General features: G+C 49.4%; 1 long non-coding RNA gene across 1 annotated transcript; it reads right to left on the bottom strand.

The window, feature by feature from the left end:
* Window positions 1–493: 493 nt before the first annotated feature.
* On the bottom strand, window positions 494–17,083 carry LOC142364580 (uncharacterized). Its single transcript, XR_012766297.1, has 3 exons — window positions 17,025–17,083; window positions 15,535–15,610; window positions 494–692 (listed from the first exon to the last, which is right to left on the bottom strand). It is a non-coding gene; the product is annotated as an uncharacterized LOC142364580 (long non-coding RNA).
* Between the last annotated feature and the right edge of the window lie 107 nt (window positions 17,084–17,190).

A 17,190-nucleotide genomic window follows, 5' to 3' on the forward strand; every position in this document is an offset into this window, starting at 1 on the left:
GCGAGGCCTGGACCCCTTGGAAGGAGGGCAGCGGTGGGGCGCAGGCAAAGGGGCTGTCGCCTGCTTTGCGTGAGCACAGGCAGCAGAGCTTGCCAGGAGAGCCAACGAGATTCTTCCTGTGCTCCAGTCTGAGCAAGGACCGGCAGGTTTTGCTTTGCGGATGTCAGATGCTCACCATCACCCGGGACCAAACCCTAAACAGCCTGTTCTTTCCCGCCTGCTGCAGCGACCCTCGGCCTGTGTTGCTCATACTCTCTGATTCCCCAGCCCAACAGGGGAGCCAAGTTTCACCCTCACTTCTCAGCCTTTATCACCCTGTTTTTGGAGCTTACACAAAAACCCAGCCCTCCATTTCTTCCCAGAGATACTGAGCTGAATTGCAGACCGGATCTGAGCATCTAGAATCCATCTAGTTCTCTTGCATTCCTAGAGCAAGGAGGTCAGACAGTTATTCCCTCGAGTGTGCTAAAGAACAAATCACTCACCAGTGAAAACAAATTTATTTCCTAACCCTTACATCCAGGACCACGCATCCTTTTCTGACTTCGACTGGAGGGTGTCAGCTGGGACGGATTTGTGCTGCGCCTCTTGGATTGCAAATAGCCAGGTTGCAGACATCAATTTGTCAAGACTGCGCCAGGTTGTCCTAGATGGTCAGACGGTTGAGGTAAAGCTTTGTCTTCTGGTATATCCTGTGCACAGAATAGATTATCACAGGATACCAAAGGAGAAATAATAATTGATTGTAACATTAATTAGCTAGAAATCAAAATGATCCAAAGTTAAAGGCTTGGTCCAGGTAGTATTTGATATTCCAGTCTGATCTGGGGGAATGGCTGCCTGCTACGAACGGATCTCCTGCAGGTAAATACTGGGCTCTTAAGCTCTGGATCTGAAAGCAGATGACACGAAGGGAACCCATTTTCAGCTGGCACTGGGTGCTGTTCAAGTCACAGCATGGTTAGAATAAAGCCAGGTGCTCTACTTCCACCTGGGTGTTTTTTCTGGTCTTCAGTACCAGTGCGTACGGTGGGCCAAATCCTGTGACCAGCTTACATCAGCTGAGAATCCGACTGGCCACTGCGACATTTTTGTTGTTGCTTAAGATAAAAGACGGTTTTGAGCAGAATGTACCTGTCTTCGACATCCGTCAGTGAGTACCATGGGAGGCTCAAACACTGATCTCTTGAAGGAGGAGATGGAGAATTGAGCAGTACCCGATGACCTTGCAATGCATTAGTCACAGCACGAAGAATGTAGACTGGTGTGCGGGTAAAACAAGATGTTACAGCCTTGCTAGTGCTTGGCCTTGGACATGTGTCTGTGAGAGATTTTCATTCAGGAGCCAAATCTGGAAGCCTTTGCTCCAGCTTTATGCAGGCAAAGCAGGGATTCGGGGGAAATGTAAAAAGGACAGGAGCTGAAACTGTAAACAGCATCTTCTGGAAAATGCTGAGGGGTGCCTAAGTCCCTCCAGAACATACATCAAAAGGACAGGGAGACCTGAGTACCTAATTCCCTTGGAAAGTCCTACTAGAGAGGAAGCCCAGAGTAAGGGACTGAGGCCAGTGTTTACAGCTGTTATTACCCCAGCTGGATCTCTTCACCCTTAATTCTCCCGCTACCTCATTTGCTCACCAGGACTCTCCCAATTTGCTCTCAGTTCAGCCTTAACGTGTGCCATCCCCTGGCCCAGAGCTGCAGCTACAAAGTTATCTTGGATTCCTCTCCAGTTTTTGCCTTCGAGCTTTTTCTGCTCTTGAGCCAAATGGAGAAAGGCCCCACTGAGGTTAAGGAAAAGGGCCGTGAGGAATGGTGAAGAACAAGCCCTCCAGCCGCATATCTACGAGGATCAGCCATTTTGCAGCCATGATGAGTCCACAAGCGACAAGAAGTGTAGAGGGACTGCCTGTTTTCCTGAGAGCTGTGGCCTCTTCTTTTAGAGATATTGGCCAGGACTTTGGACTCAAGCCCCCTCTGTGCCGTCTAACCAGTAATTTTGGCCAGCAATTTCAGTTGAAACTTCAGAAATTTGATTTTCAAAGGGATCTGAGTTGTGAGCATGAGGTGTACCTGAGCCAAGCCCAAACTGTCTCAAGCCTGAGCGACTTGCTCTGAAGATGCATTTGAAATGTAGGGCTTATTGCGAGAAGAGACCTGGAAACTCACTGCATTTATGGCAGATTCATTCTCTCTGGCTTTTCCACCTTGTGAGACTCCTCTGCCTCACTCATTTGCATTCCAGACTCGTTTCAATGGAAGAGGGGATTGGATAGATTTTTCTCGTGAAGAAAGTCTGGGATGAACTTAGAAGCCACAACAGGAAAGGTCACTGTTTTATTTAATTATTTCAAGTTGTTTTCCACCCCCTACTCAGAGCAGCCCTCGCGGCTCAGTAATTAGCAACGAAGCGAAGGGGGAGCGAGCTGGACTTTGGCCCCAACTGACCTGATTCATACAACATGTCTGATTAATGCACCTGGTCACATGGCAGCTGCCAGCGACTTGTTGCTGGGCATCCAGAGGTTTCCAAGGGAACCGCTCCTTCTCCTGCCAATGCTCCTCAACAAGTGCGGGAGAGCCGCAGTTCGGAGGGCCTGATGCCCAGCCGGGCGGAAGACGGGAGCAAAGGTGTGCGGAGAAACACCCAAAATAGAAAGCGCCCGCGCTGAATTTAGTGACGCTCCGCAGCACAGCGGCTTGGACAAACCCTCTGAGCAGAGCCCTGCGGTGCGTGCTCGAATCCCCGAGCCGCGGGACTGCCTCTGCTCAGCCCTCCCTGCCGTCCTCTCCTGCACACCCTCCCTTGAGCACACAGCCGTAGCTGCTGCACACCTATCCCAGCCCACGCACGCATCGCTCATGCACAATCCTACGTACGCCCCATGAAACCAAAGACACATCACAAACAACACAACAGCTACGCGCTAACAGAGACACGCTCCCAGCCCCCCTGCATTTTCCTCTTCTCACAGAGGAGCTCTAGCACACAGTCGAGACCCCTTTCCTGAGGTGTGTTTAAAAACTCTCAGGTTACAGAGAGCTCTACGGACAGAGACCCAGTCCCCTAGAAGCTCTCCACCACTGCACACACAGATCCAGCCTACCTATGCAGACTGGCACAGAGCTCCCACGTAGACTGATCTCATCTCCCTCCCCCAAATCCCGCTCCCCGCACACGCAGCCAGAGCGCTGCCCACACACAGGCGTGGCGGCTTCCACACACACAGCGTCTCTTCACACCTCCCCTCTACACACACATCCTTACACACGCACGCTCTGCACTACTTGCAGGCATCTCCCTCTGCACGCAGTTCTGCAGGCTCACACTCACATCCTTGTTTGTAGATGTTCCTGCTTGTTTGCACACAGATGGAGACACCCTTATGCATGTGCACACACACTCACACGTTGGTTTCCCACTCCCCGCAATCCGCACGCAGCCGTTGACGCATATCTCAGGTTCGCCTCCTGTGCATGCACCCGTAAATGTACCTTCAGTGTCCACCGGCACGCCCCGACACCTCTGACAGGGACTTCTGCTAGCGTGCACCCCCTCATCCCTTCTCCCCTTCCTTGTAGCTGCAGGGGTTGTATCTGCATTGTCTCACAAGCCTAGCATGTGCTATACACACGTACACAGGCCAGCAGTTCTTGGCAGTAAAAATAAAGTCTCTGAACTAGCAAAGGCAGTTGACTTGGCAAGTAGCACCGTTCCGTAACACCAGTCTTCCAAACATACTAGGCAGTCTTACAGCAGCCTGTCTTTCCTCTTTTCCTTTTCACTATGGTGGAGGAAGATGGGGAGGGTGTGTGTATCTACACTGTGTGCTCTAACAGTAACCTCCCGAGCTTGTCAACGCTGCTCCAGTTTTCTTAGTCATGGGGTAAGCATTAGCTGCAACAGGGCTCCAGAGGTTGTTAGCACTGTGCCAGCAGACCTTCCGTTACAACCTCACATACACCTGATCCCTGGCAGCGGACAGTCAGCTTCACTCAACTGATTTTTGTAGAGCAACACTGATTTATCCCCACTGAAACAATGGTTTGCATTGCTGAAGGACATGAACACTCAGGGAAACATCTCAAACATGCTCGGTTTCCTCACACGCCTTACCTTCCAAAATCTTTCTCCTTTTTCCCAGGAAGGTAGTGCAGCCTCGCTAACTCTCTCAATCAAACTGCTTTCAGCAGATGCTTATCCACTATCTCTTACCTCATCCTCCAGACTAGAGCATGTGCCTGCAAGAATATGAGATGCAAATGGCTTCATGTAGCAAACCGGATTTACGTGATGGGAAGAGAAAGATTCAAAGGGTCTGGTTCCTCTGCCTCTTAACTCAGTTTTACACCACACCAGAACATTCGATACAGGAGGTGGAACAGACTGAGGAGAAATGTTATTTGGACTAAGCTCAAAGGCTTAAGCAAGAGGAGGCATGTTCAAAACTGCATGCAAGACCGTGTATGTTAACAATGCAGCTAGAAAGATACAACTCCATGGAGGGCAGAAAAGGCTACAAATGAACAACTGCTTGTTAGAGTCAAGGTCTCTGTCCAAGCGTATGTAAGGAAGCAGACATATTTGTGCCAGGGTGAGCTCTCTCTCACCATGTTCAAATTATGTGTGCGAGCACGTGTGCCTGCGAAGTACAAGGCTATGTTTATGTGTAATGAACACACTTTTAATGAGGTGTCTGCAAAAGGCACAATCAAGTAGTGGCAGAGTATGTTCATGCCTCAGGGGAGAGCGTGGAAGTCTATCTCCCTGCCTTTATCTCTGTGCTGTATTAAACCCCATGTGCATGTACTTGAACTTGTGACATTGAGACCATCACAAATATAATGAGGAGAAAGAGGTCATTCAGACAAACTTGCCTGTCCTTGGTTGAGTTTGTGTTCATGTCTCCAGCAACAGACCCTCAGCTGCTGAAGCAGTTAAAAGGAGAATATTGTAAAAATAAAGCCCATGCTAACTGAGTAAACAAGAAGCTTGAGAACTGGATCTGTCAGGGGCTAGGGCAGCTTGTAAGCAGAGGTTAAAGGAAAAAATAAAATAAATAAAAACAAGCTGAAGAGCAAACAAGAGCACCAGAGGCAATATTTTCATAAGCATTAGAAGTAGAACCTATGTTCCATTTTCAGAAGTGGTTTTAACACTTAGAAGTCAAAATCACACGACCTTTCAATAAAATCTGGGATTCTGTGTCCCTTAGATATTTTAAATATTGTTTCTCACAGTACGAGAAGTTGGTGCCCCAGTGAAATTGCCAGGCAAGTTTAAAACAAACAAAAAGAAGTGTTTTTTCACACAGCACATAATTAAATTTTGGAGCTCATTTGCCACAGGATATTGTGTAGACTGAAAGTATAAATAGGTTCAAAAGATTTTAGACAAGTGTATGGAGGTTTGGTCTATCAGTGGCGATTAAACCTAATAGTCTGGATGCAACATCCAGGCAGTCCTCACAGATTGCTGGGAGCTACGAAACTACAGGTAGGAGAAGCCTTATTCTTTGTACACCCTTGTGCACTGTCCTAAACATCTTCTTCCACTTACTACCAGGGCCAGTACACTGGGATAAGGAGGTGTCTGCTGTGGATCAGTCAGACCATGTTTATATTCCTAAACATACCATGAATCACTGATTTAGGCTTTTAGAGGGATCGTAATAATCAATCATTTAGGAACCCTGATCCTTACTGATTCTCATCTCATCTATTCTGCTACAAATTAGATGCTGTTGCCACTAGACTGCAACAGAATTACACCTCTGTGGAACTCACCTCATATGGTGAATTCCAAACAGTTAATTTAGGGTCATTTGACATTGGATTTGAACCCAGTGTCTCCTCCACAGAGAGATTTCAGAAGAAGGTGGCGAAAACAAGGCTTTAGTCAGTACAAGAGTCCATATTACTGCGTAATAAGACAGTCCGATTTAGATCCCACCGCACTGACTAGAAGCAAATTCAGAAAACGTGTGGTCGTTGTGCTTCGAAGAGATTTTTCAGACAACGCTGCTCCACATGCCCATCCCAGGAGAAAAGTAAACTGTGTATGAGGACAGGCGTAGAGGCAAATTCTGCTCTCATGCAGCAGTGTCAATGTGGAGTATCTCCAACAAGCTGACAGGTGCTAACTAGTGCACGATTAGGCTTGCAGTTAGTGAGCACAGTGCTGACCAAAGAGGCTAAGTCCTGAGAAACTCCACTGATGTGGGTAGAATTAGCAAAAACTGATACTAATCCTGAACTGACTGGGAGTACCAAAGGAAAATGGCAATGTTTTGTCCCTGAGTATCTAAAGCAGAGACGAGTGAGCAGTGGCCCGTTGATGTCCGTAGGTTTTGTAGAGCTTCGCTGCTGGCAGTGGACAATGATGTTTCCGAAGAAAGACGTGACCCTTCCAATACGCAAGATCAAGTGTCCGGTAATTGTTCTCTCTGTGTGTACCTATGAGTTCGTCTTAGCGGTGTTCCTGGAGACCGTATTGGTCCAAACCACAACATGCCTGTTCTGCATTTATTCATGTCCGTTCTTCGCTTCTCTTCCCCTCCTACTCTCCTCAATATTTCCTCTCTTCTGCCCTTCTCTTCCTTTCTGTTTCTGTCCTACCCTCCCTGTACCCCACTCCAACTCAAACACCCAAGCCTTTTTTTGGATGAAAATGATGAAAAATAAACCCCTTGTGAGGAGCTGCAGTATGTGCTCTGCCAGAGAGCGGTCTTATTCATTAAAGTAATGGTCTTGTATGCATTTGGGCATGTTATCAGTAACACTCCAAAGGGAAATGGACTACTTAAACCTATTATATCACTGCTTTATTCACCATGTGCTGCCATTTACCTCCTACATGACGCTGGGCTCTAATAGCACCAGTTCTGAGAAACCCTGCACATTAGCCACAAGCAGCTCATTAATCCACTGTTTTCATTCTTGCAAAAAAATGGGCTCCAACCACATGAGAGCTCAGATGCCGAGTGCTCAGCCAAAAACAAAACAGCTTTGTTGTGCCAGCAGCTCTGAGGTAGCCCCAAACAGAACAGCACTTCCTGTTGATGGGGCACAGAGGGGGTCCTTGGGCTTGGGGGACAGGGATGGGCATCGGGGAATGGGACAAAGCTGTCAGCCAGCAGCTGCTGCACAGAGACTTGCAGAATCCGGTTCCTGGAGGCTCCAAGCCAGGCCCATGTAGCCTTCACTAGAATCAGGTCCTGGCTGTTGATGCAGCCCCGTCCCAGGATATCAATTGTCTGTCCCAGACAGAAGAAAGAAAATGGAAGGCATCTCTTGAACTCCAGCATGGGGAGTGTGTGATCAGACTGGGGACTGGCAGAATTAATTCCAGGCAGATACAATGAGATCTTCCTCAAGAGCCCTTGAAGAAAATGAAAGGCCCCATGTCCCAGCCCCGAGCCACAAATCTGTGAGCCTTTTTGCTTCTTCGCAAACACACAGCGGCTGTAGCATAAAAAAGCAGTCACATCTGCTTCATCAAAGAGAAGAGCCTGCTAAGGGCCCAGGCTTTCTCTCCCTCGTCCCCTGCTTGCACCATGCTGAGGAGGCAAGCTGCTCCATCTCCTGGCTGACTGGGCTCGCTGTCCAAGCTCCTCTTTATCTCAGGGCAGAGCTTGCTGGAGAATGGTGCAGGTGTCTCCAAATGTGGTTATTTCTGCTGAAATATCCCAGGCTAACAAAGAAACCCTTCTAACTAGAAGATGCGCAGCTCGTGGACAGGAGCTCAGGTAAAAACAACTGCTTGTCCATGTGGGGAGAACAGAACACCTGTGTCCACAAACTAGGCGCGGACCAGAAACAAGAAGCAATACTTTTTCATGAGCAAGACTTCAGGAATCTCTTCTTCTGGGACCTCTTTGTCACTTCTCCCTGCCTTATTTATCCAAATAGCTGCTGCTCCCTGGCTGTAGAGCCCTGCTTTCCTACAGAACAAAGAGAAATCTAAAGGCAAGAGGATCTGGCCAGGGTCACTGGTGGAAACAGAAGCAGAATCCAGGAGCTACCGCAGTATTTGACAGCCCCACTCTGAGCCCTGCCTTCTATTTCAGTAATCCTAGCTCAACTACAAGCTCAGCCACAGCTCTGCTATGTCATGGCCATCGTCAAACCTTCAGCTCTCCTTTTCAATCTTATGGAAAGCTGTTGCAGAGGCAGTGAGAACAAGAGATGCAAATGTCGGTCTTCAGGACCTATGGCATCTTGTTACCACTTGTGCTCCCTTCCTAGCCAAAGAGATCCCTTTCCCAGCTGGGAAGAAGGGTAGAGATCCTGCTGCCCACAGAGGAAGGGGAGCTGGATGCAGGATTCAGCTCTGGAGATACTGTGGGGCAGAATTAACCACGAGAGACAATCATCAAATGATGGGTCTCCTCTGATTCGAGATCCCAGCTGCTGCTTCTGATCAGCGAGCAAACCTAAAACCACTGTCTGCCTACCAGATGTGCACAGCTCTGTCCCACTTCCAAAGCCCTCCCCAAGTCACTGGGGTGCATGTGTTGCTTTATTTGAGATGGCTTAGTGAAAAATCTAAGCAGGGAAGCAGGGCTTAGAGGTGTGCAGTTGAATTTATTTCTGCTCTTGGGTGAGGACATGAGTGAAATAGGAGGTGAGGGGTAGAGGGCTGCTACTGGTGGAAGAATTCCAGCCTGGCTGGGCTATGAGGTCTGCTCAGGAGAGCCTAAAGCCAGACAGTTCAAACTGCCCAGGGAGACCGAGGCTGATAAAATACCTACTGCCAAAAGGAAATGTGATTACAGGCCTAATCCTGTGCCCTGCCTGCTTCAATGTGTCTATGCAGAATGGCTCACATTGAGCGCAAAGCTGAGAGGCACTTACAGAGGCATTTAGTCTAACACAAAACATTCTCTTGGGGCTCAAGGGGGATGGAGCGGGGCTGGGCGGACTCCTCTCCATTGAGCTCAGCTTCATTGAAATCAATACGATATTATGGTAGCGACTCCAGCCCTTAATATTCCACCTCTGAACAGTATCATGTTTGTGTTGAACAAGGAAGACTTAGGCTAGACATCAGGGAAAATTCTTTGCAGTGACAGAGACAATTAAGTCCTGGAACAGAGCACTGGGAAGGGGATACAATTTCTAGTGCACAAGGTTTTTAAAATGAAATTCAGACAAAATTCTTCCAGAAGGGATGTGGGGCATGGAGGGAGCCTTAGGGCAGCAGGATGGACTTCTGCCCGAATCTATTTCTGGTCTTGTTAGACAGTTAGAGCAGGTTTTAGAGCCGTATGATCTCTGGACAGCTCTTTGAACAATATGGGTAACAGGCCCCAGCTTCAGGCTGTCTCTGCACCTCTTTTCTACCTCTCTTCTCCAGTCCTTAGCTGAAGCTTACCTGCTAACTGACATGTAAAACAAAGCTGCAAATCCCCTCTCCCCCACCTCCTGCATGTCTCTGCCTCTCACTGCCCCACTGGCAGCCTGTTTTCTCTTTTGATGCTTCTAATGAAACTAAGTGGCTGCAACCAGAAAGTTTCCACTTTCTGCCTCTGGGCTGATTACTGCAGAGCTGACACAGGCAGCATCCTGCGCCGGAGCCTCTATGGATGGGAACCCTCAGGGGAGAGGATAAAGTAATGCTCCGTGCCCTCTGCTCACCAAGCACCATTAGAGTACTGAGTGCCTAACCCGGCAACCTAAGAGAGCAGGACCTCACCAGCCTGACTTCTGGGGCCAGAGTCCCTGGAAAACATGCGCTAGTGCACGGATGCATGATCTCTGCAGTCCTTGATACTGGGCTTCAGTATCAGAACCTAGAAAAGAATAAGTAAAGTTCTTTTCGCAGCCATGCTGCAGCAATCTTGGCTGGTGCTGCTAAAGGAGAGCTGGCCTCTCACTTGCTATTTTTGTGTGCACTTAATACTGTCTGGAGACACTTCTCCACATCCCTGGTGGATGGAGAGTGTTTGTGCCCTGAGCGGGGACAGAAGGAGCAGCTGTCAGGTATTGGGCCATCTCTCCAACCCCTTCTGCCTAGCCAGCCTCATCTTTGAAAGGTGGCGAGGGAAGAGTCCAGCACAAGGGCAAACTCAGGCCCCGGCTGTCCTGCTGACAAGGATTCCTACCAGAGATTTCCAGGCATTAAGGTTGAACTTTTCCAGAGCGGCCACTAGCTTTCTGCCTGGCCGGAAACACGGAGGATGAGTAAGCTGAGCACACTAGGATTGCCAGATGACCAAGACACACTGAAAATCGCACTTAATTGCATCTTAGAAGGCAGGCTGCTGCCTTGTTATTCCCCCTCCCTCAATTCAGGAACCGTGAATGCATTTCTCAGAACTTGGCCCCAGGTAAGGGGGTGCCAAAGATCTCCATCAAACACTCATGTGTTTCTCAGCAGTCCAAGCACTAACCAACTCATCAGGCACAAGGCTCACACGCCTATTGCTCCGGGCACCTCTCCTGCAGGCTGCCCCTTTACTCCGGATTTCTCCTTCAGCCTATGTGCTTTCTTCCTGCATGTGAATCAAGGGCTTCCCAACCAACATCCTGACCCCTTGCAACTACAGCCCTGTTCTTGGGCAGGACTCGGTGTTAGATCAGGGAGGGTTGATGCCACATTGCCCAGCCCTCTCAAAGGTGGCTCTTGGGTTATGATCTAGCACCGCTGAGTCCTGGCCACTCCTGGAAATCCAGGTCTGTAACAGCAGGGCTCGGTTACCCCACATATCACCTTGCTGACATGACGGGAAAGTAAACAAGATTCTGCTCAGCACTGCAGAGACCAACTGCTCCAGTGTTGCCTGGCAGATGGGGCCCAAGAGGGAGACCATCTGTTCCTGAGCGAGGCCCTAAATTTCTCCCTATGAGATCCTGGGCTGAGGATATCCAACAGAGTTCAGTGGGCGCACAGCGGAGCAGCCACGACCTTGATTGCTACTTCAGTCCTTGGTGACCGGGTGTCTTGCAGAGCTGAGCCAGGGCTTGGACCTCGATTCCATGGGCTGTTGGATGCCTGCAGCATTCCTATCCCCTACATTATTTATTTTTCTCTCTCCACATCTCCACCCTCTTTTCCTCTCTGCAGTCCTTCCCACATGCGTGCAATGCTTCGGTACAGTATGTGTTCCCTGTCACACAACTGGGCAGAGGCTACACAGTTCCTTCCCCCGCAGCCCTCACAGCTGCCACCAACTCTGCCCTCTACCCACTCTGCTCTCCATGTCCAAAAAACCGCAGCTGCCCTGTGCAAGGGCCATTTGCCTGATACCTGCTGCTGACAGTTCATCTGGCTCCTCCAGCACATTCTGGTGGCACTGGAGGGGGTTAAACAGAGGCACACTGGGGAAGGTGCAGAAATGCTGTTAGAACTCAGGGAAAGGGCTGGCATCTCAGTGAGAGAGAGAAGGGGATGACATCCAGGGAAGGCTGGAGAAGGAAAGAGCAATCTGCTGATAGTCAGCGTGTCTGAGAAGCTGGGAACATATTGCATTAAACCGATAATAACACCTTGAACAGCAGGGTGGTAGTTTCCATCTGGCCTCGTGCTGAGCTTGGTCTCTCTCATTTCTTCCCCCCTGCAGCCAGGGAATCTGAGGCATAGGGTTGGCTATGGGTCACCCAGCAAGGCTGTGGCAGAGCAAGGATGAAACAGAAGAGCCTTATAGCGAGAGCAGGGTGCTGAGAAGCAGCAGCGCAGCCTCTTGACTCTCCTTTCTGCCCAACTAGATCCTCCTTAGGCTTGGGAGGTGGGAAGGCACTAGAGCTCTTTGCTTAATTAGTAGCAACAGCTGAAGCACTTGAGAAACAAAAGCTCCTCTCTCTCTCTCTGCCCCACTTTTACTTGGGAGCCAGGGGTGGGGAGCAAATTGCTTGGAAGCCAGAAAGCGCCCTGGATCTTGTCACCATGGCTGCACAGGCACAGCCTCCTGTTATCTCCAGAGGAACAAAACCCTCCTCCCACCCTCTCCTGTCTCAGCTGGAGCTGATAAAAGAAGAATAAATAAGCAAAACAAACAGTAATAATAATGATAAAAAAAAATACCCCAACCCAAATCAGCCAATAAATATCCAATGAATAAGCCAGCCTTCTGCAAAACGTACTTGGTTTTTGGAGTGGTTTTGGGTTGCTGGAGAGCTGAAGGGCTCAAAGGAGCATTTCAGGTTAGAGAGTCCATCCCAGTAATACCAGGAGTGACAAAATTGCAACTCAGGAACATCCCCGGTCATGCCATTTGCTTGAGAATAATGATCTCTAGCTATATATACCTAATTGTATACTTCTGATTTATTTAAATATATTCATGTGTGTACTATTAACATGATTATATACAATTTTTATGTCTTCTTGTTTGTAACCCACAGGGATCCCATCTGTAAGGTTTCTGTAAGAGCTGGAGTCTTGCCTCTTCTGCCTCTGTATTGCACCACGTGCAGGGAGAGGCACCAGGGGAAGCAGCAAGTGAGCGGAGTACAGTAGCAGAACTCATCAGATAAAACAGATTTTTGTGCTACCACAGTTAAACTGCTTTTGGTATCTGAGCACCTCCAGTCTTCACTGCAGTGCAGACAGGGGCTTTAGAAAGTAAAGCAAAATAAAAAACAAAGTGGGACTTTGTTGTTGTGTTGTTTCAGTTGTGTTCTCACAACTAAAATGCTAAAAATACGCCAAATAGCATAGCAGTGAAGTAGTGAAAACTAGCAACCATATATTTGTATTTTGAGAGAAATTAGGGCTATTATGGTTGCTCCAGACGGGCTTCCTACATAAACTGGGTAGATAATTTCGCTTGGTGCTTCATGCATCAAAGCTCTGACCATCTGGCTGAACGCGAACATACCTTTAGCAACATGTCTCGTTTTGGCTTGATGCCTTCAGGGCCCCCTCCCTACAACAGGCACTATTTCACTGCTTAATTACACTTACTGTTAAAAAAGGACAACTTATTTTTAGTGTGTATCTTTCCAATATCAGCTTCTGACCACTGAATACTCTACTGCCTGTGTATGCCTGTAGGAAGCTGTATGTTTAAATCAAGCTCTGTGTGTTTAAATCAACGCGTGAACTGCGTAGCCCATGGAGGGTCAGAAGGTGGCCAACAGAATGACTCGAAGTTGTCTTGGGTTTTAAAAAAAGTCATTCATATGTGAACAAAGCAGAATAACTGACAATTCAAAGTTTAACCTAGTTTTCTCGTTTCGGCACTGGCTGGCACACTCAGTTCTTTGGCTCACCCACTTTTTTACTGTCTGTAGTTGAAATTATGATGCCTGTAATTCTAGCAAGAAAATTACGACTTTGTAATGCAATAAACATTTTGCTTAAATATTGTCTTTGCTTACAACTTTTGCTTGCAACTGCCAAAAAATATCAGGTTGTCCTTTGATTCAAAAAGGCTGAATAACACCATATTAAATGGCTGATTATGTCTTTCAACTTTTCCACGCCCATATTTTCTCACATCAGTAGTTCTTTGGCCAACTGTAGAAAAGCGTTACCTGTAGAAATCCAATCTGGGTCACAAAAGACCACTCAGTGAGAGACATTTCTGCCTGGAAGACTTGTGGGGGTGAACTCTTGTTTTTAAACTTACCTGGCCTTCCTTTGCATATGAACTTACCTGGGTAAACTCCTTCAGATCATGACAACAGCTTGCTCAGCCTGGCCTGAAAAGATCAGGCTCTTATTGATAGCTCTGAGCACGCTGTTATTGCTACAGAAAGCACGCTGCTCTCCCCTCCTTGCATTGCCAGATAAACATGAACATCTGCATAACTATTGTAATAACAGCAATACTAATATTAATGATACTGGGGTGATAACTGGGACTAGTCTCCAGCGCTTATGTTCTCCTGGGCAACTGCCTCCAGGACCTCTCTCTGCAGGCAGCCAGCCACTTGGACATCTTTGAGAGCCTGGGTTAAGAGATCATTTTGAAGGAGCTGCTGATTTTTCCCCAAACCCACCAATCAATAAAGAAATGAGCATGGGATTTCATAGCACATTGGGTGTTCAGGCTGCGTGTGGACTTCTGATGAATTTATGAGGGGAATGAGTCTGCACACCCTGGCTGATGCTGGGGATGGAAACCCAGGTCTCTGAGGCTTCGTCGTACCTATCGTACTCTGATTGGCTCCAGAAAAACTACTGTCCCCTTGCAATTTTGGGGATTTTATTTTGCCAAAACGAAGAGCAGTAGCTCTGGCGTGAGGTATAAGAAGTGAGTCCCTTAGTACAAAGGCCCCACAGGGGCTCTGCCCCTCTTCCCCCGTAGGATCGACAGGGCTTGGGCTTGTGCTCAGGGAGGATGTTACGGGTCAGCAGCATGGTCACCTCCTTGCCTCAGAACCACTTCTGACTAAATACCAGTTTCCAAGGATGCGTGGCTGTGCTCTTCCACCACTTGCTGTGGCAGAACTAGCTGATAATTTTATTTCTGCAGAGAGACCATTTGACCTCTCTGTCCCCTGCTCACCACGTGCCCCCTTTCATGTATTAGCATCATGCGCCGGTTGGAGTGTCTGGCCCTCTGCGATCACTCCCGTCCATACACCCCTCAGCTCCCAGCACCCACCAACTCCTAGCATCTGTGCCACTTGCTTGGCCTCTTTTCCTTTATGCTGCTCCCCTCCACAGTCGTGTGACTGCTATTGTGTGGTCCCTGCCACACAAAAGCTAGCCTGACCTAATTTAAATCAGTGCTATTGAAGCCGTTCTTGTTTTATCTCCCAGCACAAGGGCTCTGCTCCCCATTTCAGAGGTAGCAGAAATGAATGGCTAATTGGGGGGGTATTGTGCGAGGCGGCGTTGTCTCCCAGCCCTGATTGTCAGCTCTCCTGCTCCACAGTGCTCCAAGCTCCCGTCTCTTGTAACAGCCACGCAGTCTGTTTAGGGAGCGGAGGGAGGAAGAGGGGAGAATGGGACTCCGCAGCCATCGCGTGTCAGGCAGACAAAGCAGAGCATGGCCGCCTTCAGCGCACTGGTGAAAAGGCTGGCTGGGGGAGGGTTCCCGTGTTCAGCAAGGGCAGATGCTGGTGATAATAGTAGAGAATATCTATCCTTCACCTCCAAATAAGCCCCGTGCTTTCTTTTTCCAGGGTATTTATGTGACAGTCCTTCCTAGTGCTCTGGAGACCATCCTTGGGGAGGGGGGCGAGGCCGAGGGGGCTCTCACACACGAGCAGTGTGTGCAGAGCAGAGAAGTGGGACTGATCAGGGGCTGGAGGGGAGACTGAAATGCTGCCAGTCTCTCTGTCCTGCACGACAAAGTTTGAGCAGTCAGCGGACAATGGACCTTTGTAAGAAAAGCGAGAACATCCCCAGGAGCCGTTGCAGCAAGAGGCAACCAGCACAAGGAGGGAGCTTTGTCTGGGCCCTCAAAGCCATAGCTGCCCGTGTGAGGAAGATCTAGAACCCACAACCATCTACATGGTATGTCTCAAGGCTACCAGGGTCTGGTGCTGCCTTAACGAAGGACCAGCACAACATTTGGGAGCGAACATTGGCAGCACAATGTCTTGGTCTAATTTCTTCCTCTGCCTCCCCACAGGTACCTTCCAAGAGCTTCCTCCCTGGGGCTGTCTGGTCTGCAGCTCTCCTTCCTCCACCCATCACCAGACTGAGAGAGGTCTGTGGAAGAACACAAAACCCAAAGCATTTGAATCTTTCAACTGATGGTCTTGGGTCACTTCCAGATCCACTTCCTCCTGCTCGAGGGAGAGGACTTTGCCCCCAGCTATTGATTAGGTTTGCCCCGAGTGCACTCAGCTGATGCACAGTCCAAAGGTTGCTGCCAGAGTCCTCTCCTGCCAGCTCTGCCAGCTGCAGGCAAAGACAGAGCAACACGGTGATGTTTAACAGCAAAGTGAAGCAAACAAGTTCCAAGGCTTCAGGTTTGTCATGGACTTTAATGTAATGTCCTAATCCTTATTGCAAGCCAGATCAGAATAAAGTACTGGCAAGTCCTGGAGTTAAAGGACACGTGACAACCTCCTCTCTATCCCTTTTGGCCCCAAATCAAGAGATTAGCTACAAAATTGTCAAAGTAAAAGTAGATTTTATTAAAAGCAATTTTTATTAAAAGTAAGTTTTATTAAAAGTGAGGTTCTTTCCGCTTTTGTCTGGGTTTATGATTCACTTCTCCCTTCTAAGCTTTTCTCTGCAGCCAGCAGAGCATAAAACACACTTCAACAGAAAAAACAGGAAAAATTATTCTCACGTTACCACCTGATTCCAAGGGCGGAGGCTTTACCAAAAAAAGAACGATTGCCACGGGTGTATGAGCTGCTAACACCGCATTAAGATAAAGGGAGAGGAACTAGCATATTCCTAGAACCATACGGGATCGTCAACAGGGACTTTAGCCAAAACCTCAGCAATAGGAAACTGTCTGCAGTGTGATGCCAGCGCCACGTCGCCCTGCTCCGTCCCATCCCCTTGTGCAGCTCCTACTGCCTTGGGGAGACACCGGTGACGAGAAACAGAGTCTGGCCCATTGTGTACTATAGAAGCTTCATTTGCAGGGAGGGAAAACTTCACAGAATCACAGAATGTTCGGGGTTGGAAGGGACCTCTGTGGGTCATCTAGTCCAACCCCCCTCGCCCCAGTGAAGGGGGACCACCGAGGGTCTGTCCTTTTGCTCAGAGCAGGGCCGGTCCTCTTCCAGCTCCTGTCCCCTGGGCTGGATCCTCTCCCTCCGGAGCAGCTCGGCTCCCTGTTGCCACCATTCTACCGACATCTGGTGGCAGCTGCCTTAGGAGAAGATGCTTCTTCAGAAATGGCCCCAAGCCCTGGCACGTCCTGCCCTGCTTAACCCGCGTACGGCCTCAGGCCCGGCGCTGTGCCCCGAGGATGCGCCCAGGCCTGGAGGGTGCGGCCGGGCTCGGGCCTCCCGGCAGCGCCCATGGCTCGGCGCAGGGCCAGGCCCGGGGTGAGCCCCTCCCGCTCCCCCTCAGCGCGGAGCCGCAGGCTCCCTTCGGGGCTGCCCCTTCCCGAGGGGAGCGCAGCGGGAACGCGGTCCGAGCACGGCCCGGGGAGACCCACCTCAGCCGCCTGCCGAGGCGCGCGGGGCCTCTGGAAGCGCTAATTGCTCATTAACGCTAATCGCCTGGAGTCGCGCGCGGCGCTCCTCCGCCCTGGGGTCGGCGGTGCCGGGGCTGCCGTGAGGCGAGGGAGCGCGCGAACGTCACGCGCCGCCCTGAGGAGCTCT

This window comes from Opisthocomus hoazin, chromosome 27, assembly GCF_030867145.1.
Source record: "Opisthocomus hoazin isolate bOpiHoa1 chromosome 27, bOpiHoa1.hap1, whole genome shotgun sequence".
Taxonomy (NCBI): domain Eukaryota; kingdom Metazoa; phylum Chordata; class Aves; order Opisthocomiformes; family Opisthocomidae; genus Opisthocomus; species Opisthocomus hoazin.